The sequence below is a fragment of the Castor canadensis genome, chromosome 14 (assembly GCF_047511655.1).
Source record: "Castor canadensis chromosome 14, mCasCan1.hap1v2, whole genome shotgun sequence".
Classification (NCBI taxonomy): domain Eukaryota; kingdom Metazoa; phylum Chordata; class Mammalia; order Rodentia; family Castoridae; genus Castor; species Castor canadensis.
In genome coordinates, this window is record NC_133399.1 from 54,704,005 (window position 1) to 54,728,953 (window position 24,949).

General features: G+C 39.5%; 1 protein-coding gene across 5 annotated transcripts in view; it reads left to right on the forward strand.

The window, feature by feature from the left end:
- Slc20a2 (solute carrier family 20 member 2) overlaps window positions 1-24,949 on the forward strand; it is a 92,086-nt gene that overhangs the window by 6,358 nt on the left and 60,779 nt on the right. The window contains exon 1 of one of the 5 annotated variants that reach the window (XM_074054587.1): window positions 2-2,214. The exons of the other annotated variants lie outside the window; for them this stretch is intronic. The gene's annotated coding sequence lies outside the window, so the exon portion shown is untranslated. Of the gene's footprint in view, window position 1; window positions 2,215-24,949 lie in introns of those variants that run through there. 5 annotated transcript variants of the gene reach the window in all.

Here is a 24,949-nt window from a genome sequence, read left to right on the forward strand (position 1 = left end):
CATAAATAGACCTTTGGCACAGCTGCTCTTCTAGCCTATGTTGTTTTCCAGGATCAAGAATAATTTCCATTCCTTTCAGCGTGGCTCTTACTAATTTCTGTGTTCATATTCAGGGTTTTGCTGTTACAGCTTTGTGTTATATTTTCAGTTATCTGAGAGACCCAGAGAAGTAGAACTTTACAATCTTTTAATGCTTGGGTTAAATTTCTGTCAAACTTCTTTTTAGCAAACCTCTTGTCCTCCCCTTGTTTATGTTGGGGTAGGCAGCAAGAAAACAGGGTTCCCCTTCCCCCGCAAAATGCTGCTAAGCACAAAGCGAAGGCAGAGTTTTCTTGTAATTAACAAGTAGAAAAGGCAGTCATTTGGGTCATTAACGTTATTGTACACATTCTCAGGAAGAACTTGGTTTGTTAGTAGAGTTGAGGTACTCCATACTAGTAAGTTGAGCTGTTTTCAGTTCTTAAGTTTATGACCTTGTCCTCCGCTAATTGATGATGAGTTGACCTCATGAATAATGTTTTCTTCTGTAAATTAGGAAAGTTTTTGCTCTTATGAATCAAGTTTTACCCAACAAGGAAAAATATAAGAAAAAGAACAGGTTTTTAATTTAGTGAAGCAAAATTCCATAAAGCATTTGGTGAATTTTAATATTTCCTTTCTCAGTGAGCCTGTTTTACTTCATTCCTTTCCCCCTCTGCCCTGACTACTTATCACGTGGTCCTATTTGTACATTTTTTTTCTCATCTGCCCAGAAATTCTTGTCTGATTTCTTTGTATTTTGCCCACTCCATGCCTTTTCCATGATTCAGCCTCCCATGTGAAAAGCTCTCTGACATCTTTACCCGCTCTTGACCTGGGTGTGCCTGCCCTAGTCTGCCACCTCCAGTCTTGTCTCCCTTCACTCAGACCCTGTCCCCTCTGGCTCCTCTTGTCCACTCATGCTCCATTCCTGTCCCCACCCCTTCCTTTCTTCCAGCACCTTCGGCCTACTCTGTCTGTAACTTATTGACCTGTGTGTGCTCTGTTCCCTCTCAGCTCTGAACTAGTGTCCTTTTCTCCCTGTGTTTTCAGTCATTGTACATTTGCTCCATGAGCTTTTTCTGTTTTCCTTGTCCCTGGGTGACAGGTGTTAGTAGATGGATGTTGTCTGTCACTGCACAGAACACAGATCCTTGCTCTGTATTTCCTGAGTAGCCAGGATGAATCAATTATTACTAACTTTTCTTGGAACCTTGAGCTTCCGTGTTTTGTGCTTCTGAGAATTAGATTTGTATTCTAGAAGACTAATGCTACTTTGAAGGGAGTCATGACAGCCATAAGGTGCTGCCATTCTAACTCTATTCAAATAGAGGTAGAGGCCTTCTGAATAGCCAGAGTGACTTTGTGGGGAGAGGTGGGGAGAGGGCAGAAAGATAAAGGTACTGGTGCTAATCGTCTTTTCTAGAAGTGGAAAGAAAAGGGAAACCATAGCTTTAACATTTATTACTTAGGTAAAAAGAGTCCCCTAAAAGAATAGAAAGCATCAGTAATTCCATTAACTAGTTTTACCGTGTCACCCTTTGTATTTTTGTGTTTCCCTTTAAGTTCTAAGAACTCTAATATTTAAAAAAAGAGAGACTTAATCTTTTATTTTGAAAGACTTGATGTCTCCTTCCTTAAATATTAACCTATGTCATTTTGTAATTATACTGTAACATTCTTAAAATGCTACGAACAGCTGACTCATTAGTTTCCTGTGTGGGAAAGCATATAAAATGTGTGGTCTGCCCCTCTGGATTATAATGAAAAGATAGTTTGTGGCAACACTTTATCTTTTACTGCTCAGTTGCTTTGCATTTTCTCCTATTTTCCTTGATTCTTGTATGTGAAGGTGATACTGAGCTGTAATTTAGTTTTTTGTAATGTTATATGAACTGCTGGAGGTAGACAGATGTGAGTGTAGTTCCTAAACTTATAAAAGAAATAACTACATCATATGTGGTGTCGAGATACTAAGAGCAGCCCTACGGCCTGGTCTCGCCTCGGTCACACTGGATATTCCTTCTGCCTGCGGGAGCCTCCCTGGCTGTGATGTGATTGTTGGCCTATAGTAGTTACCACCCATGAGGAGCTAGTAAAAGGTGGACTCAAAGCCACAGTTAGGCTGCTTACAAGGAATTTATGTAGATGTGTGAAGTCTGGGCCTGTGCTCTGGAGCCAGAGGTGAAGAACAAGGTATGGCGGCTCTCTCTGGAGGCTCATAGTTGAGTAGGGAATTGATATGGTTGCAGTACATTGTGGCACATGCTGAAATATACATAATTAACAGCTCTTAAAGGAGCAGATAAGGAGGAGTTAGAAAGTGTAGGCAAAACCTAAAAAGGGAGGGTATATGATATGTGTATATTAGACATATGTATGTGAATTTAACTATGTGGTAGTAATTTCTGCCTGTTCCATATTACCTGTGTGAACTGGGCGAGATATTTACAACATTCAGTGTGAGTTTCTTCATCTGTGAAATGGTGGTGCTATCTGGTAGTGTCTGTATATAAGATGCCAGTAGGACCTCTAATTTAGTTACGGTTTTGGATTTGGGGAAACGGCCAACAGAGAGCATGGAAAAATGAAACTTCCTTTTAGGTAGTTATACTCTTACTACACATATAATGTGGCTGGCTACTCAAAATGCTTAGAATTCCCATTTTATATTTGCTTTTGTTGTTTTTTATGAAAACCAGTCATATAACTTTATAATCAATCCTCTTCTCTCCCCCCCACACTTTTTTTTTTTGTAACCAAAAGATATTTGGTTTGATCTACTTACTAACTGCCTTAGTAACTTTTGTGCCTTCTCATAAATCATATCCATTTTTAAAGAACTTAAAATTTGCAAGAGTTGAACAATTGAAAAAATGATGAATAAGAAGAATATTAACATGACTGGACCAGGTCTATGTAGGAATTGCTTTTGGGACAGTTGAAGTAAAAAATACTAGATAGAGCAGCTTGGGAGTAGGCCATAAAATTGAGATTTGTGCATTTGTAGTACCACACTGGGTTGGGTATATACAACCCAAGTATGTTTTCCAGGGTGTATGTGTGTGTTTTTGAGACTTGAGTAAAGTTAACTTTCTTGTTATTTTAAAAGGTATTATTTAAAGTAACTTTAACAGAACAAAACTGAACAATACACAGAGGTCTGTGTAGAGGTGATCTGACATTATTTTGTGTATGGTTGGTTGTCTTACTAAGTTATCAGATTTGGGCCTGTGGCCTGGACCATGTGAAAAATCAGGTTGGGTAAATTTTTCATTTGGAACAAATTCATTCTTCTGACCTGGATTGTTGGGCCTTTTAAAAATTCACTAATTCACAGTGTGACTCAGTTTATCCATTGTAATTTTTCTGTACTATGAGGATTTTAATTGGGGAAGTTTTAAAGTAGCAGCTCATTGGGCCATTTGTATCCACTGGTTCCACATCCACGAAGAGAGCCAACCCTGTATCAAAAATACTTTTTTTTTTCATTTTTCTTTTATTATTCATATGTGCATACAAGGCTTGGGTCATTTCTCCCCCCTGCCCCCACCCCCTCCCTTACCACCCACTCCGCCCCCTCCCTCTCCCCCCTACCCCCTCAATACCCAGCAGAAGCTATCAAAAATACTTTTTAAATAATCAATTGTGTCTTTACCAGACATACATACTTTTTTCTTTATTATTCCCTAAACAATATAGTAAAAAAACTATTTATGTAGCATCTTCATTGTATAGGTATCCTAAGTCATGTAGAGATGGTTTAAAGCAGGTGGAGGATGTATGGCAGGTTGTGTGCAAATAACACTGTCTTATCATTAGGACTGGAGCACAGCGGGTATCAGCACCCCGGCTTCCTAGAATCACTTCCCCATGGATAGCAAGGGCCAACTGTATTGAGTGAAAACTACCAACCAAGGCCTTTGTTACAGATCAAAATCGATGTATAATCTAAAACTGCTTTTTAAAAGTGTTTTTCTTGAATTCTAATCAAAAGGCTTACGTGAAGTTACTGTTTGTTTTACGGCTGGTGTTCACTTGTATGGGAACTTGCATTCTGTAGAAAGTGAGACGTGGTGCCATGGTGTTTGAGAGCTTACTTTAAGCTGGGTAGGATTGACTTTTACTTGGGTTTTTTGGAGAGATTCTCAGTGGTGCTGTGTGCATGTCACCTGCAGTGTGTCTAATTGCTATGATGAAGGTCCAGTTAGCAAAAATGTTCGGGAAGTTGCTGCATGAGCTGCAGAGTGAACTGAGGTACTGGTTGTGTCTTTGCTCTTTGAGAAGCTAGGTTCTTCCCAATAGTGTTTCATTTTTACCTGGATTTTTATTTTTAAGTATTACCAGTAATAATCACCAGTATGGTCAGGCTGTTAACATTAAATCTGTCAATTCCTTGCTGTTACATAATTTCTAATAACATTGGATATTATGAATGTATTATATGTCTGTATTCACATAGCATGCAGCATGTGTGTATACCAATGAGTGAATGTGAGGGGAGTCCTGTGGATTGGTAGGTTTGTCATATTATCTTTAAAATATGAGAAAATTGAGGAAGATTATGCAGCTAACTGCCCAGGGTCATGCTGATAGTGAGATGAAATCAGGATTTCAATCTAAGTCTGATTAAATTCCAGACTCTCAATTACTTTCCTATACTGTCTTTTAAAATATTTCCCTTTGAAAAAGTTAACTTTGGCTGTGTTATAGATGCATGTCATATAGATGCTGAGGAACATGGTTGATCCTGTGCTGTATGCCTGTCTTCCCAAAAAAAAAAAAATTGTCCCTGATTGTAGAAGTAATGACACTCTAGAAGTAATGCTAAGTGGAAAGGCAGAATAGGAGAGCACAGAAAGGAATAAAGAAGTGAAAATCAAGAATTCACCACCCAGAGGTTAATATTTTAATGTATACTTTTACTGACTTTTTGGTGAATAAATACATATACATAGTTTTTAAAAATACAAATAGTTTTATAACATGCTTGTTATTTATAAACTCTTTTTTGGCAGTATGGGGGTTTGAACTCAGGGCATTGAGCTTGCTAGGCTTGAGCCATGCCCCCAACTCTTTGCTTTATTTTTCAGATAAGGTCTTGGGCTTTTGCCAATGACCTATGATCTTTTACCTACAGCCTTCTGCATAGTTAGGATTACAGGTGTGTGTTGCCACATCTAGCTTGTGTTTTGTGATAGGATCTTGATAACTTTTTGTCCCTGGCTATCCTCAAACTGTTTCCTCCTGTTTCTACCTCTTGAGTAGCTGGGATAACAGGCATGCTTCACCATGCCTGGCCATTTATTCTATCTTGGCCATAATCCCATGTCAGTATAAGAATAGAGCTTAATTTAAAAGTATTTTCCAGTTCCTAAAAATAACCTTTTTCTTTTAGAAACATTTTAGATTTACAGAAAAGTTACAAATAAGGCATAGAGAGTTCCAATATACACCGTGCCCAGTTTTTCCATTATTAGTATTTTACAGTAATGTCATACATTTGTTAAAATTAGTAAACTAGTTCCAGTACATTATCATTAATGAAAGTGCACAGTTGTTGCAGACTTCTGTTTTTACCATGTGTTGTCTTCTGTGGCAGCACCCCATCAGGACACCACGCTACATCTAGGCTCTCTGTCTCCTTAGGCTCCCTTGTCTAAAACAGTTTCTCATACCTGCCACCTTTTTCTGTGACCCTGACAGTTTTGAGATGTACTAGTCAGATGTTTTGTATAATGTTCCACAGCTGAGGCATGTTAGGCTGGGGTAAGGAGTTTGGGGGAGGGGGACCATAGAGGTAAGTATCTCTGCTGCAGACGTGGCTTAGTGATGACTCTGGCCCCAGCCACCTGGCTGGGACCTGCTTCTCCACTGTGAAGCTCTCCTTTCTCCCCTTCTGGTGCTGTGCTCTTTGCCACATACACTCACGGAGAGACGTTGTGCTCTACCCTCTTGAGGGACAAATGTCTACACAAATTATTTGGAATTCTGCCCAGGCATTTTATCTTTCCTCCTCCACTCTTCTATTTTTTCATTCATTTATGTCAATATAGACCAATGGATGATTATACTTTGGGTAACCTAATCCTGTATTCATTGCTCAGCTCGTCACAGCTTTGGCCACTGGAAGTTCTTTCAGTTGGCTTCTGGGTCCCTCTGGCATCTTCCCTTTCTTGTGGGTCATGTCTTCATGTTTAACATAGCTGAATGGTGTTTCATTGTAAGAATATGCTATAATGTAATTAACCATCCCTTACTATTGATGACTGAGGGTCTGCCCACTGTATGCTCTTGTGTCACTAAATGATATCTTCAGCAGATTTCTGGGGAGTGGCAAATACTTTAGTTACCTTCTTCCTTTTCTCTTTTTCCTGTAAGTAAAGCTAGGTGGGTGTGGTGACTGTGATGAGCTGCTTTGAGATCACACATTGTCCTGAGACACCTGTGCCATCTTAGTTCACATCAGTTTCTATAGACAGTTAACAGAGGATGCATTTAAATTCAATTCCAAGAAGTCAAAACAGCATTCTCAGAGTAAAAACTTTAGACTTGGAAGTGACTTAGAAAGATCATCATGCTGTAGTCTTCATTTTGCACACAGGAAACTTATTAAGTGGCACAGTTTGCCTGGGATCATGCAATAGCTGAAGCTTTCAAAGAATCTGAATTTGTGTGTCAATCTCTGAATTCAGGTTATATCAAGGTATAATTATACATGCATGGGTATACAAAATTTCTGTGTTGGAAATTTTCAAACATATCCCAAAAAACCCAAAAATGTATAATCTATTCCATGTCCTCATCACTCAGCTTTATTAAATTGTGCTTTTATTTAAAACTCCTACCCACTCCTGCCATCATATTATTTTGAAGCAAATCTCAGATATTAAATCATATCATCTATAAATAATATATTCAAAAGGAGAAATTTTTTTCACAGAGTAATCACAACACCATTGCTATACCTTAAAAACATTTCTATTCAAGGAGGATAGTTAGTTACAAAAACCTCCAAAATTTGTATTTACCACGGGTCAAAATCTGGCATCAATGAAGATATGTTTCCTTGGTATAATCCCCATTGTTGGAGGAGAGGTCCTGTTCCTCATAGTGGCCTAGGTTATGACTTTCCTAAGATCTGATGGCTGCGGGTCTTACTCATAATATCCTATGCAGGTCCTTCAAGAGTGAACAACAGGTGTCTCCTAACTATGTATATTTGCCTTTTCCACTCCATCCAACTCTTACCTGTGAGTGAGGAAGAGGTTCCAAGGATATATGGCAGCAAGAATTCTTCACATTTTCCACCTTCACTGTAGCAGCGGATGGGAGTACAGCAATGTGGCCATTCCACTCCAGGTCCTCTGTGGAGGGATTTTTGAATGTCATGAGGATTCCTGCATGCTGGTTCTTGAGTTGAACTTTACAAAGCCTCTAAGAAAATCAACCTGTTGATACCATCACCGCATTTGCGTTTGCTTTTAAGAAGACTGAGGGAAGAAGACCTGCAAAGTCAGATGACACCAAGGGCAGAATGGTTTTCTTTGAGCAGCACACAAAGTGGATTCCTTGACTTTCTATGCCTCAAAAGGGTGATTAGTTCTCCCAGTGTTTGAAGTGTTCTCTGGGATTTCACTTGATATTTTTATTATTATTTTTGGTGGGACTAGGTTTGAACTTAGGGCTTTGTACTTGCAAAGCGATCTACCACTTGAGCCACACCTCCAGTCCTCACTTGGTCTTTAAAGTTATGTGAGATGTCATTTCTCTCTAGAAAAAACATCCTGTCTCAGAGGCTTTACAACCAGAACAACAATCTTTGTAAATACCCATTGGATTTATCCTATAGTTAGTTGCCTGTAGGTTTTCACATGCTGTTAATTTTAATTGGAGATGGGATGGAAAAGAAAGGCAGAAATTTTCCTTTTGCTTTTTCTATGTGAGACTGAAGCCAGTCTTAACTGCATGACTTTATCTAAAACTATTTTGTTGCAAATAAATATTTGTCTTGCTCTCTAATGTTTGCTATGTGCAAACTCAGATCTCTGTACCTAGAGTTTGACAGTGATGCTGATTTCCTTTGCTGAGCTCTGGCGTTTTCTTTTACCCTTATGCCATGTTATAGTCACTCAGCTTTGTTTTCCTCCTGTTAGAGCAGAGTCCTCTTTTTGTTATTTTTGAATTTTGGCTCTCTTTTAGCTACTTGTTTCCACTTCATAAAAGATAAAGAGATCAGTATTAATTTCCTTCTGGTTTCTGAGCAAAAGTTGAAAGAGTAATAAAAATAACCATAGTTACAAATACATCTCTGGGTCAGACACATTTAGTTAACCCTAGGTTAGTGTGCACTGTGGATTTAGTTACCCACTTTTTTATTTTTATTTATTTATTTTTTTTGGTGGCACTAGGGTTTGAACTCAGGGCCTCATATTTGCTAGGCAGATGCTGTTAACATTTGAGCCACACTGCCAGCCCTGCATTGTGGAGTTTAGGTTCTTGGAAGACATAGTATTCAGCACAGTATGCTGTGAATGCAAGTGTATTTCATATTTGGCTGTATAGCATTTTGCCTACCATACCTACCTGAAGTTACTTTTTAAACCCCTTCTTGAAAATTCCCTTAGCTTTGAAATTGTCTTACTTTTGTTAACTTTGACCTCTGCTTCTTGCTAGCCATGTGATGGAATTTTTCATCTTCTCTGACCTTCATTTTCCTCATCTGAGAAGTTGTCATTTATGGTCTGTTAGGTTAAATGAGATAAACTGAACTGCATATACGATAAATGCCGCCTTTTGTCTCTAGCCATCCATTTGTATCTTTCCCCTCACATGTTTGTACATTTACTTGGATTAAGAAAAACGGTGTAGGTGTCTTAAGTAAGTGACTCCCTTCACATTCCCTTGTGTTTTCACTTTTTGTTTTAAAAGAATTACAGACTCACTGAAAGTTGTCAGAGTAGTCCTGAGAGATCCTACTTTCCCTTGACAGTTCCCTAAGGTAATTATAGTGTAAGATCACAGAACATTGCTGTTGGTACAGTCCATAGCACTTGTCACATTTCACCAGCTCAGATATCCTCATTTGGTACGTGTGTAGTTCTGTGCCTGTTGATCACATGTTGATTTTGCGGAACCATCACCAGCAGCGAGAGCAAGAATTGGTTCATCTCTCGAAGCTTTCCTTTACTATCTCTTTATAGCTCCACTCACCCACCCACTGGTAATGGCTAAACTGCTCTCCATCTCTGTACGCTTGTCATTTTGAGAATATAAATGGAATCAGGCAGTATGTGACATTTTGATAGTGGCTTTCTTTCACTCTGTAATGCCTTTGAAAACTGTAATTGTTGTATGATCAGTTGTTCATCCTCTTTATTGCTAACTAGAATTCCATGGTGGGGCTGTACCACAGTTTAACCTCTGTTCTGGCAGGACATTTAGGTTGCTTACAGATTTTGGCTATTACAAATAAAGTTACTGTGAACATTTGTGTAACAATTTTTTGTGTAGACCTATATTTTTACTTCTCTGGGATAAATGCTAATAATGTTTACTAGATCAAAACCTTTTTTAATGGACCAGTACAAGCTTCTTTGAAAGAAACTGCAAATGCAGTCAGCACTTACAGATAAGAAGGCAGTTGTTTCTTATTGCAGTTATTATAACTAGCACACAGTGGCTTTTTTTTGTAATATTTTTGTTTAATTTGGAGCAGTACAAAATATAGAGTGCTGTCTTCCATACCATAGTGCTACATGCTGAGTAAATATTTTCATAATGAATCCCTTTTTACATTTTGACTTTTTCTCATGGGGGAATATACTGTTCTAAGATACTAAATTTGGGGACTATATCAAGTTATAGTTGTAATGTGAATAGATGGTGAATTTTTAAACACTTCTGAGTCTAGCACATGGAGCTGGGGGTTCATCAGCTGACCTATGTCCTGCAACAGTTCAACTACTAGCTGAGCAGCGTTGGCTGTTTTGTTTTCCAAAATAGTGTTTGAGGTCCTAAGATGCTTTAAAAAAATCATTGCCTCCCAGACTAATAATAAATTTTAAATCATTGTTAGGGCAAGGCTAACTGTTCACAAGTCTTTTGACATGTGAATAGTTTTTCTTTTTTGCAGCCCTGGAGTTTGAACTCAGGGCCTCATGCTTGCTAGGCAGGTGCTTTACCACTTGAGCCACTCTGCCAGCCCTTTTTTGCGTTAGGTATCAAGGTAGAACTGGCTTCCAACTGTGATCCTCCTGATTGCTGCCTCCTGAGTAGCTTAAGATTACAGGCGTGAGCCTGTAATGCACTATCGGCGCCTGGTGCATATGAGTAGTTCTTAATTGCATAGACATAAATTTAAGAAACTTTTGGACATCACAAATCCACGTAAGAACAATATAAATTAGAGATGGTGGACTGGCATTAGCTGGTTGGTAGATTTTGGCTTTCCCAAATGTATCTTCCAGCCTCAAAATAACTGATAAGGGAAATGCTCTTTGTAAGCAGAAGCTGGCTTCTGAAGCATAGCTGTACTTCTGCCAGGCCTGGTTCAATAAGAATCTCTGGAAGTGGGGTGCCTCACCATTGTATTAAAAAATTTTTTTTTTTTAAAAAAGCTCCTTGAGTGTAGCCAAGACTGAGAACCACTGAATTAATAGGATCAGCTTGTGTGCTCAGTTTCTTCACTTACAACTTGATTGTGTCTGTGTTTCTTGCACCTAGCCCCTGTGTGTTGGATTAGGGTGGCCTTCCCATAGCTTTTAAGTACAGCTCTGCTGACATGAGTATTTCCCGAGAATGGTGAGCACATTTAAATGTAACATGGCCTTTGTGTGCACAGTACAGGAGCCCATGCAGTACAATCAGATGCCCAAGAATGAGAAATTCACATTCACTGGAAGGTCAGAAGGAAGAGTAGACTTCATGTGTGATATACTGTAAATAGATGGGAGATTTACATGGGAGACTGAGCATCCACAGAGTTTGTGGTCAGCTGCATTGATTTTTTTTTTAACTTAATTTTTTTACTTTGTAACAAATAAATGTTTACCTATAACAAGTGAAAGTAGCAAGATGACTAAAAATCAAGAGTCAATCTCTCCCAGCTTCACAGCCTGATGAGAATTTTTCCACACCTTTGTTCTGTACTCATGAAAGTATGTACAATGATGTAAAGTTTGTGAGATTGTTTTTTTGTTTGTTTTGATTTTAAGACATGGTCTGACTGTGTAGCTTAGGCTCACTTCGAGCTGAGTGTTGGGATCAGCATGTACCACCACACTCAGCTTATTTTTTTAAGTAGGATCATACTCTATGTAATCAAAGCTTGCTTTTTATGCTTAATAAATCATGGGTCTAGACCATGATCTCCAGACCAGTACCTGTTGATTTAACTCTTGTTTGGAAAGTCGGTGTTGGGGTAGGGATGTCACTGTGGTAGAGCCCTGGCCTAGCATGTGCAGGGCCCTGGTTGTATCACAGCATGGCAAAAAAATTAAAATGAAATTTGATGGTCATTATGAATAAAATATAAGCTGTCATTTGATATGGTTTTATGTAACATGATTTCCCTATAAATCAATATTCAAGATGTTTCCTTTTATTATTTTTTTAGTTCCTGTTTTTTTTTTTTGCTTTTACAAGCAGCGATGCAACATGTATCTTTGTACATGAGACCTCAGGTACTTCTACTTTTTAAGGTATTCTTACAGTTTGTGGTTTGGTTTTGGTCACATTTCTTAGTTCCTGGGTACCTTCTCTGTTACTGGGAGTTACCTGATTAATATCAGTTGATTTCCAGTTCATCAGCTCCTTCAGAGTCATATGTCAAGCATTATATAGAAGAATTATTCTAGAAATGAATCCTAGTGATCAGAGTGTTGCTCATAAGTCCTAGAATCCCTAGGGTCAGCTTCCTAGACAGGAGACCACGGATGGTCTTCATGGGGTGGGGGAGATATGTGAACTGTGATACTGGCTGTGAAACAGTGTACAGATACACATTTTATGGCTTGCATCAGATTTTCAAAGGGGCTGTTGCCACAGAAAAGATTAAAAATGGATAATGTGTGCCTCAGAGAGTAGTTAGTGCTAAGTCTGAGACACTATAAATGACTTTTAAGTTCCCAGCAATGCATTTTTAATTAGTGTTTCTGTCTATACAGACCTAGGTTGAAATAAGTGTGCCTAATATCCAGATAACATAATACCTAGGAGAGACGACTAACACTGTAGATAACAGACTAGATTCAAAATACTCTGAATATGTTGTAATAATGGTCTAAAATGAACAAGATAAAATATACTAAGGACAAACCTGTAGAAGTTGAGAAATGCTTGGAGGTGGGAGGTAGTCTCAAATGCATGAGATGAAAAATAGGTTGAAATTTATTTGATTGTAGGCTGATCTGAGCCACCTTTTTGATGAGGCTGCTTAAAACATGGATCTCAGGTTTCCTTACCATGTGCCTTGTTTACCTTGAGTGTTTTCCTGTTTGGTTGCTTAGGTGGATCACATGATGAGTTGTGTTTAAATCTATGAATCACCTTTTATTTTTTTTTCTTTTATTATTCATATGTGCATACAAGGCTTGGTTCATTTCTCTCCCCTGTCCCCACCCCCTCCCTTACTACCCCCTCCACCCCTTCCCTCTCCCCCCACCCCCTCAATACCCGCAGAAACTATTTTGCCCTTATCTCTAATTCTGTTGTAGAGAGAGTATAAGCAATAATAGGAAGGAACAAGGGTTTTTGCTGGTTGAGATAAGGATGGCAGTACAGGGCATTGACTCACATTGATTTCCTGTGCGTGGGTGTTACCTTCTAGGTTAATTCTTTTTGATCTAACCTTTTCTCTAGTTCCTGTTCCCCTTTTCCTATTGGCCTCAGTTGCTTTTAAGGTATCTGCTTTAGTTTCTCTGCGTTAAGGGCAACAAATGCTAGCTAATTTTTTAGGTGTCTTACCTGTCCTCACCCCTTCCTTGTGTGCTCTTGCTTTTATCATGTGCTCATAGTCCAATCCCATTGTTGTGTTTGCCCTTGATCTAATGTCCACATATGAGGGAGAACATACGATTTTTGGTCTTTTGGGCCAGGCTAACCTCACTCAGAATGATGTTCTCCAATTCCATCCATTTACCAGCAAATGATAACATTTCGTTCTTCTTCATGGCTGCATAAAATTCCATTGTGTATAGATACCACATTTTCTTAATCCATTCGTCAGTGCTGGGGCATCTTGGCTGTTTCCATAACTTGGCTATTGTGAATAGTGCCACAATAAACATGGGTGTGCAGGTGCCTCTGGAGTAACAGTCTTTTGGGTATATCCCCAAGAGTGGTATTGCTGGATCAAATGGTAGATCGATGTCTAGCTTTTTAAGTAGCCTCCAAATTTTTTTCCAGAGTGGTTGTACTAGTCTACATTCCCACCAACAGTGTAAGAGGGTTCCTTTTTCCCCCGCATCCTCGCCAACACCTGTTGGTGGTGGTGTTGCTGATGATGGCTATTCTAACAGGGGTGAGGTGGAATCTTAGCGTGGTTTTAATTTGCATTTCCTTTATTGCTAGAGATGGTGAGCATTTTTTCATGTTGAATCACCTTTTAGAAGACGTTGACAATGGAGGAAAACAGGACAGTGGTGGATGGAGAAGTGATGCACATGAGGAATAACTGCAGAAGGAGTTTGGTTGTTGGATCTGAAGGACAGGGTATAAAAGGATGATGGTGGCCACCTTGTTGGTTGGGAAATAGGAAGACATGACAGTGGTATGCAGACCTTGTGGGACATATAAGTGCTCAGGAAATGTTTAGATGAATGAATGGAAATCCTGAGGCAAAGGGTTTTTGCTTGATCTAAGACAGAGCCTTCCAGCAGTGAACAGCTACCCCGGGAGGTAATGGCTTCCCCATCCACAGAGCCCTCGAACCTGGTAGTGGGCGTTGGAAACAGGCGTGCTAGACAGAATTCCTGCTCCAAGGAGGAACTGTACAGCAGGATTCCAGACTCTTACTGGGATTTTATATTTCTTCCCTCGAGTACCTTGATTCTAAAACAGAAGAAAATTCTGAAATGATACTGTAGTATTCTTTTTTTTTTTTTGACTCCCCCAGTGCTGGGGCTTGAATCCAGAGCCTTGCTGGACAAATACTCTACCGCTCGAGTCATGCCCAGCTGCTTTGTTTTTATCTTGTTTTTGAGATAGGGTCTTAATAACTTCTGCCTGGGTTGGCCTTGAACTCTAGATTCTCCTCCTCTGCCTCGAGAGTAGCTGAGTTTTACCGGCATGCACACTGTACCTGGCCTTCTTTAAAGGTAATTCTATAGAATGAGTGCTTTTGACTCAAAGTCTACCTGATTGTGGTTACAGAAATTTCAAAGGTGCTGAAAAATTGAAGTAACTAGTCTAGACTTACAGTATTACGTGGTTTTACGATTTCACTTTTATTACTTTGGAAAAAAGAAAACCACAACCTTTTCAGAATGAATCAAAAGGAAATTGGCCCATTGTGAAATTATGTCCTCTAGGTGGCTGTGGTAAGCATGGGCATGCCATCTGTTTTAGAACGGCTCTTGTGGGTTCCAGCTTGGATGGTGATGACACCCTAAACCCTGTCACAGGGTTCATTACACAGGTTTGCACTCGAGTTGCCTACTGACCTGCATAGACATAACGATAGCATTTAATTGGGTTGACACTCCTGTTACCCTTCAAATAGTCGAAACAGTATATCAGTCCTTTAGGTTATAGAAATAGATAAAGACTGTCAAAAACTTTATATAAGGCTTCTTTAAACCCTGCATCTCTCATTCATTGTCTTGGAACCTGTGGGAGCTTCTGTGGCTTAGGACACCGTGGCTTCTCTTTCTCTTTACAGGACTGGAGGAGGGTGAGTTAGAGGCCAAGACGATAGGCTGGTGGGTTCAGTCAGTTCTCGTACTTAGTGGCAGAGCTCGTGACCTTGATCCCCCATAAGTAGTTCTCAGTTGTAATGATGCTGCTTTCAAGTTGAGAGACAGCACTCAACACAGCACCTGATAGAGAGGATTTGAATTACCACCTAGTGCTGTGTCTTCTGCTCCACCTCATGTCCCTTTTCTTTTTCTGATTGGACAGGCACTGTCATCTGTACATCTTATACTGTCTTGAACACTGCATGTCTGAAACTAACTTTTTTATACCCTCCACCTAACCTTTCGTCCTAAACCCACTCCTGCTCTACTGTACAGTGTCCTCTGTTTAATGAGTGGGTACACCCATCATAGGAAGTGGGAGAGGTTAATGTTCTGCAGTCACAGTTCCTGCTTCAGCACTTCTTTCCTGTGACCTTGGGTGAGTTTATTAACATCTAGAAGTCTCAGTTTCCTCAACTATGGAATAGGTACAAGAGTGAGCTGTCTTACAGAATTAGGAAAAATCAGTGAGCTCAATCCACATTATATGCTTAGTGTGGCTCCTGAACTCTTAAGTGCACAGTATGTACTTACTGTTAACCACTCTCAAGCCAGGAATGGTGTCATCCTTACTCTTCAGCCCCTTGTTAGTGCTGTTGGATCTACCACTAAAGTCTCTACTTTCTGCTAGGGTCCCCTACATGGCTTCATTGCTGAAGGAGAGTCAGCCCCTGCAGCTAGCTGCATTTTGAATTGATGTGTGTGTCTGCCTCCTAGGTGAGGTCTTTATCCTTTATCATGGATAGTCACCCAAGCCAGTGGCCCACAAGAAGTTAATCATTTGCTAAGGCTGTTTTTCCTTGTCTCCATTCAGCAGCTGTAAACTAACATACTCCTTCCCTGTTTTTTCTGCCTTGAATACTCTTCACACTGTTACCTAGTTAATTTTTTTTGTTGGTTTTATCTTTTGGCAGCACTGGGTTTGAACTCAGGGCAGGTGCTCTGACCATAGTTTTTTTTTTTTTTTTTTTTTTTTTTAAGTTTTGTAGCACTGTCTTGTGCATACAGTTTCACTGACCCCTGTTGCCTACAGTGATGGTTCTCAAATACTGATGCCTAGGCCCCATCTCAGACCCATTAATGCTAACAAAATAGACATCAGTATTCAGCTATAAAGCTTCCCAGGAGGTGTTAAAGGTACCCAGGTGGAGAGCCTCAGAGCTACAGGGAGTAATGGAGGCACTTGCTGGGAGTAATTCATCTCTTCTGCCATTTACATTCCAGCCAGCTGCTCCTGCCTCTGGGCCACCTCTTATACTGATTGCTCTTCCTGGAAGCCTTCCACCTTTTCTCTACCTGGGCATTCCATTGCAAAACCTTCCCCCAAGCTCTCTAAGGAGAAATGCTTCTAGTGCTGTCCTATCAATTCCCATTATAAGATTTACTGTATGTTAACAATTATTTATACATCTATTTTCCCAAGTATCCTGAACTCCTACAAGATAGGGTCCTACTTGTTTCATCTCCCTGATGCTTGGCCCCAGGTTAGGAAGCAGAGCCTGCTCCGGAAATCAGGAATCTGTAAGTACAGTGTGGTGGGTGTGGCTAGTGTGATTAGCATGCTATTGGCCTTTTTTGTTGCTTTTCACGCCTCAAAGAGAGTTTTTCAAGACCAGATTTTACAATATCCCCAAACATTGAATGTCAGATTTGCCTCTGGAGGCTCTAGAGAGTCACCATTAAGGAGGTGGCAGCCATTTAGTTAGCCCAGCTATCATCACCCTTGTGTGGACAGTTCTCTAGACATTGGATGTTTCTAATTTTGATCTCACCCCTGGCTTTGTGTTGTAGCTACTGACTAATTACTCCCTTGGCTGTTAACACTTTTTTTCTTCCATGTGTCTCAGAATTGTCCCACACATTCTAAAGAACTGTAATTTAAATGTGATTTATTCTTTCCCCCCACCCCTCCCCCCCTTTAGTGGTACTGGGGTTTGAACTCAGGGCCTCACACTTGCAAAGCAGGTGTTCTACTGCTTGAGCTCTGGTTATTTTGGAGATGGGGTCTGTACTATTTGCCCAGGTTGGTCTCGAACCTAGATCCTCCCAATCTCAGCCTTCTAAGTAACTAGGATTACAGGTGTGAGTGACCAGTCCCTGGCATACATTGGTTTTGAGAGATTACTTTGTTTTGTGAATGATCTCAAAGACTCCTGAGTATTATTGGGGGATGTTTTATTTGCCCTTTATCTTAATTCTTTGTCCAGAACACTGACCACTATAAAACTCTTAGGAGAAGAGATGGCTTATACAAATTTGATACAAAGAGCACTGAATACTAGTTTGATGTGATTTAAATGTCCACGGTTCTAATGATGCTGCACATGAATAGATAGAATACGTTGTCTCTCTCTGTTTATCCCTTTAATAATCATGAATAAGAAAGACAAGATTTTTCTTTTTCAAAATCCAAATATTTGTTGGAATTAATAAATGGAATAATAGTTGTAAAAATGCTTTTACTATTCCATCTTTTAAAAGAAGGATATTGTTTTGTTTTTTTAAACCTTAAAGCAATCTCGTTCTATCAAGAGCTTCCTTTTTTTTTTTTTTGAGTATTGTTTACATAAAAGGTTGTCAACTTGGGAAAATAGAAAGGATAATTTTCAGTCATTTTTTTGAAGACCATTTTTTTTTCAATCATACAGTCTGTTTTTTATTGGATCATCTCCACTCCCTGATAAACATTATTTCTTTTTCTTTTTTTTTAATTTATTTTTTATTCATATGTGCATACAATGCTTGGGTTATTTCTGCCCCCTGCCCTCACCCCCCTCCCTTACCACCCACTCCGCCCCCTCCCTCTCCCCCCCATCCCCTGGATACCCAGCAGAAACTATTTTGCCCTTATCTCTAATTTTGTTGAAGAGAGAGTATAAGCAATAATAGGAAGGAACAAGGGTTTTTGCTAGTTGAGATAAGGATAGCTATACAGGGAGTTGACTCACATTAATTTCCTGTGCATGTGTGTTACCTTCTAGGTTAATTCTTTTTGATCTAACCTTTTCTCTAGTTCCTGGTCCCCTTCTCCTATTGGCCTCAGTTGTGAAGACCATTTTTTGATAGAGCTGAGTCAGAGACCTGGGAACTGTACAAACATAGTGAAGGAGAAGAAGCAGCCATCTCTCACAAAGAAAGCATTAGGGTCGAAAATGGGTAATTGTGTATTATTTCATAGTCTACAGACAACCGCAGCTGTCTTGGCACTGTGTCCACTACCCTTTGGAACCAGTGCCTGTCAAGAGCTGGTCTCTGGTGTTTGTGAGGACAACCTCTTAGAGAACTGGAATTACTGAACTGTTAGATTTCTTAGAACTGAGTTGTTGACCCTGGCTTTGGATGGCGGTATTTTTTGTTACCTTAGTGCTGCATCTTTAAAACATGAGCACTCACTGGAGTACTTTTTAAAATGTGATACTTTGTATTTAAGGTTTCAGTCATGAACATAGCAAGAGACTTCAGGCTATTCTCCTGTCCAAGAGAGCCAGCTGCAGGATTCTCTTAGGAAAATTTCTTCTCTTTAATGTGAAGTTGGTTTTGAACTGTTTTTCCCAAAAGTGACTACTTCTTAGCTTATCTGCTTGGGAACAGATCATGTTCATTCACAGCAAAGCCATAAAAGTTGAAAAATAAATTCTTGATTCCCCAGGCCTCTTGGTAAATTGGTACCAAGTCCTTGGTCATACACCCTTCAGGCAAATCATACAGGTGTTCAGGGACTTGATAGTGGAGTAGCAAGAGCCATTGCAGTACATTTGAAATGACAAATAGCAAAACTGGTGGCTTTGGGTGTCCTTATGAGAGCCGTTACCCTGCAAATTCTCAGTCTGCCAGAAATAAGATAGCAAGGGAACTTAAAATCCTCAAAGTAGATTCTACCAAGTAGAGGGACCAACTGGGAATTTGCTCCTCATTATGTATTTTTACATATCTAACACATGTGCATGTGTGTCTGTAGAGCCATGGATGGGTATATAGTTTTGAATTCTATGTCAAGTGCTGTTTTGAGGGCTTTGTGAACATTACATTGTTTTGGCAACAAATGTTGGTGGGTGCTGGTGGGAATGTAAATTGGAAATGTAAATGGAAGACAGTATGGAGGTTCCTGAAAATCTAAAAATAGAACTGCCATGCAATCCAGCAATTCCACTCCTAGAGATATACCCAAAGGAATGTGAGTCAGATTTCAATAAAGGCACCTGCACACCCATGTTTATTGCAGCACTATTCACAATAGCTAAGCTTTGGAAACAGCCAAGTTGCCCCACTACTGATGAATGGATCCTGAAAATGTGGTATTTATACACAATGGAATTTTATTCAGCCACAAAGAAGAATTAAATTTTGTCGTTTTCAGGTAAATCGATAGAACTGGAGAACATTATCTTAAGTGAATTTAGCCAGGTTCAGAAGGTAAAAAAACATGTTTTCTCTCATATGTAGAATATAGACCTAATACAAATACAGCAATATTATGAAAAACAGGTCATGCTAAGGGGAGGTCATATACAAGAGGGGGAGGATAAAAGAAGGAAGTTAAGAAGGTGAATGTGGTTGAGGTACTCTTTATACCAGAATGAATATAGAATTCTTAAACCTGTTGAAACCACCAAAAGAAAAGCACTAAAGTAGAAAGAAGAAAAATAGAGGAGATAAACCAAATAAGGCTATAATACATATATACTTGGAAGTGCCAAAAGAAAACCCCGTGAGTAGCTATCTTGATCAAACAAAAATGTTATTTTTTTCTTTTACAAAACCAGAGAATAAGAGGGCAGAACAGATCCTGCCTGGGGGAGTTGGTACCAGTGGGAGCGGGGAGGAGGTGGGGAAAAGGTGTAGGAGGATGGATGTGGTAGAAATACTGTGTACACATGTATGTAAACAGAAAAATGAGACCTGTTGAAACTCTTCCAGGAATGAGGGTGCGGGAGATGAAGGAGAATGGTGGAAGGGGTGAATTCAAGTAAGATACATTTGATATATTTTAAGGACCTTTATAAATGCCATAATGTACCCCTACCTCTAGCATTGTTCTTTTTGCTCAGTATTACCTTGGCTCTTCACAGTCTTTTGTGCTGAACTTTAGGGTGGTTTTTCAATGTGTGTGATGAATGTCTTTGAAATTTTGATGGGAATCGCATTGAACATGTACATTGCTTTTGGTAATATGGTCATTTTCACAATGTTGATTCCAGCAATCCATGAGCATGGGAGATCTTTCCGCCTTCTGTAGTCTTTGATTTATTCCTTCAATGATTGAATAGTTTTCCTATAAATGGGTGGAGGAAACTAAGAAGTGGACATTACTGATCAGCAGTTCAGCACAATTTATTAATTCTGATTCTGTCCAGCCCAGAATTGTAATAAATGTGGATTTGTGGTGGATGAAGTTTACTTTGTGGTGTCTGTGGAAAGTGGTTTCAAAACAAGTAAATAGTATAAATGATATTGCAGGAAAATACTTATTTAGACACAGAATATTTTCAAGTACTTTTAGCAGGTTTTTTTTTTCTTTTAGTATAACTTGATAACCAAAGTACTTTCATCTTAAAACCAGAGGGAACTCAATTTAACATTTTGTTGATAGATTCAAGTAATAAAACTGCATTTGTTAAAAGTATTTTCAGCTGGGTGCCAATGACTTAAGCCTATAATCTAGGAGAGTTTAGGATTGATCATGGTTCGGAGTGGCTCAAGTGGTAGAGGCACCTTCCTGGCAAGATTTAAGGCCCTGAGTTCAAGCCCCAGTACTGCCCAAAAAAGAAAGAATGAAAAGAAAAGTATTTTCAGGAGCTGGCGGTGTTGCTTAAGTGGTAGAGCGCCTGCCTAACAAGTGCAAGGTCCTGAGTTCAGACCGCAGCACCACCACCACCAAAAAAAAAGTTTTTTCAGGGCTTGTGCTATAGTTCAGTGGTACTTGCCTAGTATGGTTCCATCCCCAGCACTGTGTGTTCCAAAAAAGAGAAAAGGTGTTTTCAGCTTAGATGCTTAGATGCTTAGATATATAACTACTACCAGTGGAATTAGTAAGATTCTGTTAACTTACCTTTTTAATTACTGTGACTTTAAATCAAATGTTTTAATTTTGTTCCCAAATCTCAAATTATAGTACATTTAAGATTTGTTTTCAATTGGCTTAAACAGTAAGCCATTATAGAAGTTCAAATTGCTCCTAATAAGCCTGTGCTTGTTTTTTCTATTAAGGTGCATCTATCGTGTACAATAGTACTGTCCCTTGTTTCAAAGCTGGTGGCTGTCCTGCCTTTGTGTCTAGCAGTTTCAATTGAGTATCTTGTGTCACTGGTGAGAATTATTGCCCCCAAAAGACAGGAGGAAACCCCCACTTTGAAAGTAGAGGGGACAGCCTCAGTCCTTTAACCTAAGTGGAGGTTGATGTTGGGGTCATGAAAACATGCCTGAGCCTGTGCAAATCCCTGTGAACCAAGACAAAGGAGGGGGAGCAGGGAGGTGTTGGATATACCAGCTACTGTTCTTAGTGATAAAGCTTTATCTGTATATCTTACTCTTACACATCTCTATCTTGCTATCTAGGGTAGGGGATGAGTTCATTAGCTTGCCCAGGGCGCACAAGGCCCTGGGTTCTATTCTCAGCACCAAGAAAAAAAAAAAAGCTTCTTTCTGCCTACCTTATCTTCCTGTCTGTTTGCCTATCTTGCTGCATGCATAAACGTGAAATTACTTAACAAAATGTTCATGTCAGCACTGTTCTAGATGCTTCACAAATATAAACTCATTTTATCTTCATACCAATGCCATGAGGCATGTGAAACTAGCCTTTTCATTTTAGAACTGATGAAACTGAGACACAGAGAGGACAGGTAATTGCCCAGGGTCAACAGCTTCTGAGTCCTAAGGCTAGAGTTTGAACTGAGGTACTCTTGCTATAGACCCCATGCTCTCATCAAATACTTCATAGCTTAGATTTTTGAGAAGTGAAGTAGTTTATTAGTAGCCAAAATGCACTAATTGATGAAGCTGAAGTCCGAATCTAAACTACTTTGCAGACATACATTATAGCTTCCTTCCTCCTTGTCTTTGCCTGTGTGGTTGCTTCTGCATAATGTTCTTGTTTCTTTTACTATTGAAACATTGTCACCTTGCAGAAGGCTCAACTTAAATGTCATTTCCTCCAAAATGCCTTTCAGTACAGCTGGGGGTCTTCTTTTCTTACATTCTTACTGGAATCACTTCTTACCCATTGGGATTCTTACTAATTAGTCCCATGCATGGTGAGAGTCTCGTGTGCTGTCCTCTCATGTGAGATTTTAAGACTTTTGAAGGCAGAGCTGTCATTTTTACATCACCTTCTCTTGTAGTCATGGACAGCTTGCCATTCATACAAATCTTACAAATACTTAGGAGTTTTGTCTTAGCAGGAATCGGTTGTTTAACCAATGTTTGTTGAATGGATGACTCTTAGTAGCATGAAATATCCCAATTGAATTTTAATATACTTTTAAAAATTAACTGTGATAAATCTAAATCTTCATCTAATAGCAGTCATAATTCTGCCTTTCCTTTCATAATCCTGATATAAATTATGTCAGAATTATACTGTATTAGCTATTTATTAAAGTTTCAAAAAGAATTATATTTAAGAGTTTGCTACTATTTGTATCATTTTTTAGCTGCCAGGCAATACTAAAGAAAAAGCTATTATTTTTAGAAAAAGCGTTCTCTGTTCATATGTAAATAATTTGATACTAACTTCATTTCTTACATGTTAAAACAGACTAGCTATGGATTATGGATTATGCTAGGGTAATCATTTGGAAGGCTAGGATGGAGTTATAGACTTCTTGAAGGTTTGTATATTAATAATGTCTTGTTAAATAATATACCACCTAATACTAGTGGCTTGAAACAGCAAACATAGCTAGGTGTGGTCGTGTACTCCTGGAATCTCAGCCCTGGGGGGAGGCTGAAGCAAGAGGATTTCAAATTTGAGGCCAAATGGGCTACATGGTAAGACCCTGTCTCAAAAAAACAAATACAAAAGCAAAAAAGCAACCAAACATTTATGTCTTATAATTCTGAATGTCTCCACTGTGGTTGGGGTGTGAGCTGCCCTCGTTGATCTTTCAGTGAGCTGGCAGTTTAGCAGGAGCTGTGTGTGGCTCAGGGACCTCGCTCACACATCTGGTGGCCGGCAGGTGCTGGGAAGCCAGCAGTGAGGTTCCTGTTACCTCATCTGCTCCCCTCAGCTGCTCTGGGCCAGCCAGGGCTGCTTCGCCCAGTAGTGTCAAGGTTCCAGGGCATAGCATGACAGGGCCAGCCAGCACTTTCAAGGCTCAGGGCTGTGTTTGCTGTTGTCCTGCCAGACAAGCCCAGAGGCAGTGTGGGAGGGAACTTACCATAGGTAAGGAGCAGGGCAGCAGGAACAAATAGGGCATCGCTGCCAGTCTACCAGGATAATGCAATTCCTGTGTGTTTTCTTAGCCATGTCCACAATCTGGGATGTGAGGTGATAAAATAGAGGAAAATGAAGCAGGCTGCTGTAGTCACAGGGTTTTAAAGCATTTGCAGACCTTGAATTTCCTTTGTAATACTTAACAATCATTTGGAGTTCTTTCAGCTTTTGAGTTTTTGGAGCTTTGGGCTATAAAAGCAGAGATCCTTTAATCCTCACTTAGTAATAGTTCCAAATTGATGTTCAGCAAGTACTGTGCATGGCAGAAGTGGTGTGGTCATCGTAGCCAGGGCTGTGTGTCACTGTCCCATTTTACAGATAAGGAAACAGATGTGCTGAGGTTTGTAAGGTCCCCGAGGTCACATAGCTGGAGGATAGTGTGCTGTATTTTTGAACCCAGGTCTTTCTGTCTCTGGTTGCTATCTAAAGAATTTCTTCACTAATGGGTTGATAAGTTTTTTTTTCCTTAAGCATTCTTTTTTTTTCAAGGTTTGAGTATTTTAAGCCATCCTCTGAAAAAACTGGGAACCACAGGGAAACCTGAATTTTTTTCCCTAACATCTTCAGTACTTGGACCAAATCACCAGGTTTAATTTGAAAACAGTAGCTCACAACAAAACCTTACTGCTGTGTCTAGACATAATTTTAAGATATTTTAGAATATTTTATCTCTTCATGATCTATGACGCTTCTAAGGCTCCAAAATAAAATACAGACTCAAGTTATTCTAGAACATGTATTTTAAATTTCATCAGAAAATAGTCTTCATTTAAAAAATGGGCAGTGTCCCTCTTGTGTGACACATTGTGCTGTAGTAGGAGCTCCCTGGTCATAGAGACCTGGCCTTCCATCTCCATTCCCAGCGCCTAGCATGGTGCTTGGAACACAGCAGTATTAGCATGTGGCTTTGTAGCTGCACTCATGTCTCTGCCAGGAATGAATTTTTTCTTTTCTCCCTTTCTTCTTTTGGCTTATTTATCTTCCTTTCAGTCTTTTCTTTCGAAATTCTCTTGCCCCTCTTCTGTCTGTCTCAGTTTCTCAGCTTCTCATTTCTCCTCCACCAGCTGCCAGGCTAGACTCGGGGTTCTTTACTTTTTTGGGCCACAGACTGCTTTTTTGATAAAATTATGAAGAAAGTTACCATTCCAGAAAATGCACAGTGAGCGCAGGAAACTTTGCATATTATGTCAGACATTAAGAATATATAATCTCTAGACTTTGAATTCTTCAAGACAAAAACTAGGCCTTTTTATCTTTACATCTTCTACATCTCAGTTTCCATTTGCTGAGAAAATGTGAGTGAGCACAAGTCCACATATATGTGTATATTAGTACATGTTGGAGTACATGTCAGGAAGACAGTGCTGGCCTTGAGCTGTCTGACATGACAATCACTAAGCCATGTGGTTGCTGAGCACTTAAAATATGGATGGTCTGAAGTGAAACACCTTAAATTTAAATAAACAATCTCACAGACTAGAGAAAACTGAAGAGATCTTGTTAATAATTTCTGTATTCAGCTGGACACAGGTGGCTCACC